We start from the raw sequence: 2,579 nt of genomic DNA, 5'->3' as shown, positions 1-2,579 counted from the left end.
TATGCACGTCTTCCTGTGAAATGCAAGCCAAGTGGCGTTGCTGGATAGACGGTCGACTCACCTTGCTTCTCAGAGTATTACAGTTCGAATCTAACGTCACACGGGAACATAACATGCAAAGTAATATTAAGATCATATTCGTCCCACACGCGATTCCTCAACTGATACCTTGTACGAGTACTTCTCTTTATCCTTTGTCTCATACACAGATACAGTACTCACCACGTGGAAGTGCTCATCTCTAATTTCAAATCCTGCAGACGCCATTTCTTAAACATTTCCAACCTATAGTACAAACGCCAGTAATTCAGCTTAACTTCAGCACTTGGAAGTATTTCAAATTAGTACTACCACTCGCAAGTATTTCAACTTAGAACTAGCACTCGCAAGTATTTCAACTTATTGCTACATGTGGTTTTATTGTGACCGTTGGTCACTTCCGAAGATTACTACGATCCCATTAATATTACCTGCCTGACATTTAATTCTCCCCACAAAAGTTCCTGAAATAGAGAAATAATTATTCCAAAGTACTCTTAAGTATTTCACATGCATACCATTCTCTCCACTCTTTTGTCTTTACGGAGCACACCTAATACAGGTCTTACCAACACAAGATCCAGCGCCAGAGTGCTGAAACATGGCCGTTCTTCAGGTCATCTCGCACCTCTGCCGAGGTGGGAGAGCACCATACTACCGTATTGGTCAGCCACATTTCAGGCGCTCAAAGCTCTGTTAAATTTCATCTCTCTTGTTCCACCAAAGGTGACCAAAGGACGGTCTCAAAGATGATCATATATTGCACATTCTCTGTCTGCAGTTAGCAGACGACCATACATTAATTCATTTCACAGATCTCACCAAATTGGATGTAGGGATTTATTTTTGTGGGAGTGCACATGAGATCAATTAAATAAATAAATTTTCCTTCTTTCCTACACTGGTATCCGGCTTCGGGGTATTAAGTGAAATTGAGTAATTACAAAAAATATGTTGTTCTGACAAGAATCACGAAGAATGTTGTACCTATTTTCAATGTCTGGTGGTACTGTACCCTTTCACCTTTACTGCTTGCTGAATGCACACACTAAATATCACCGGCGAGAAACTTGTGACCGTGTCTCCTTCCTTTGTCTCCCTTCCCTTCCAAGCCCATAGCCTGTGTATGTCTCAAGTAATCGTTCGCTCCCTGTCTTTTATCCCCGATACCTTCAGAATTTCAAAGAGTGTAGTCCTTTGTACACTTCGACGGTGTATTGTGCAAGTAGCCACTGTAGATTCGTTGCTACGAGTCCAGTCAGAGTCGCGAACTGCAGTGGCGAATGGCACCTGCAGCACTCCCGACCCCCTGCAGCTTCTGACGTTCAGATGCGCTATTAGGGGGAAGTAGCTGACTGATCAGATATTCGGTGCACGCACCCGCCCTGCCGTTCCTCTGAGCTGCGGGAAAAGTTGTTCTCGAGCGGCGGCCCCGGCGCCCACGGGGAGACGCCTTGTATCGCCTCCCTGTGAAAGGGCCGGGGGCTGGCAGGGGGCGGCGCCGCCCACCGATAACGGCGCCCGGAATCCAATATTCGCTCTCTCCACCCGAGCTGCCTCCGGCCGCGCCGCACACTTTAGACACACATAAATCTCGGCCAGCCGAGCGCGATACATTTTTTAGCGGTCGCCGTCCCTCGCCGGGAATGGATCACAGTCCCACGCGGTCGAGGCGGGCCGCGCCACTAGCCGCCACCGTTCATCCATCTCTGGTCTGCATGCGCCCCGGTCCCGGGCCACCTCGGCTGGAAGGCGGCTGCCTGGAGCCGGACCAAGTTTCCTGGAGAAGTGCCGCCGCGCCCGCTGGCCATGAATCACGGGAGCGAACGTGCGCGCGACACGCTCGCGGCCACCAACCCCACATACGCGGCCCACCTGACGTCGATTTGCTCCTGTACTGTCCTTGAAGACATTGCTGATTCTGGCTGGTAAACTGCTTGGTGCTTCCAGAATGAAATTTTCACTCTGCAGCGGAGTGTGCGCTGATATGAAACTTCCTGGCAGATTAAAACTGTATGCCGGACCGAGACTCGAACTCGGGACCTTTGCCTTTCGCGGGCAAGTGCTCTACCGACTGAGCTACCCAAGCACGACTCACGCCCCGTCCTCACAGCTTTACTTCCGCCAATACCTCGTCTCGTACCTTCCAAACTTTACAGAAGCTCTCCTGCGAACCTTACAGAACTATTACTCCTGAAAGAATGGATATTGCGGAGACACGGCTTAGCCACAGCCCGGGGGATGTTTCCAGAATGAGATTTTCACTCTGCAGCGGTGTGTGCGCTGATATGAAACTTCCTGGCAGATTAAAACTGTGTGCCAGAGAGCTTCTGTAAAGTTTGGAATGTAGGAGACGAGGTACTGGCACAAGCAAAGCTGTGAGGACGGGGCGTGAGTCGTGCTTGGGTAGCTCAGTTGGTAGAGCACTTACCCGCGAAAGGCACAGGTCCCGAGTTCGAGTCTCGGTCCGGCACACAGTTTTAATCTGCCAGGAACTTACCTGGTGCTTAAAAATAAAGTGTCAACATTCCCACTGGATG

At 49.9% G+C, this 2,579-nt stretch overlaps 1 non-coding gene across 1 annotated transcript; it reads right to left on the bottom strand.

Annotated features, from left to right (window-relative positions):
• Positions 1-2,054: 2,054 nt before the first annotated feature.
• Positions 2,055-2,129, bottom strand: Trnas-cga. Its single transcript has one exon. It is a non-coding gene; the product is annotated as a tRNA-Ser (tRNA).
• Between the last annotated feature and the right edge of the window lie 450 nt (positions 2,130-2,579).

This window comes from Schistocerca americana, chromosome 3 (genome assembly GCF_021461395.2).
Source record: "Schistocerca americana isolate TAMUIC-IGC-003095 chromosome 3, iqSchAmer2.1, whole genome shotgun sequence".
Taxonomy (NCBI): domain Eukaryota; kingdom Metazoa; phylum Arthropoda; class Insecta; order Orthoptera; family Acrididae; genus Schistocerca; species Schistocerca americana.
Note: the sequence above shows the minus strand (reverse complement) of the source record. Positions and strands in the feature narration are given on the sequence as shown.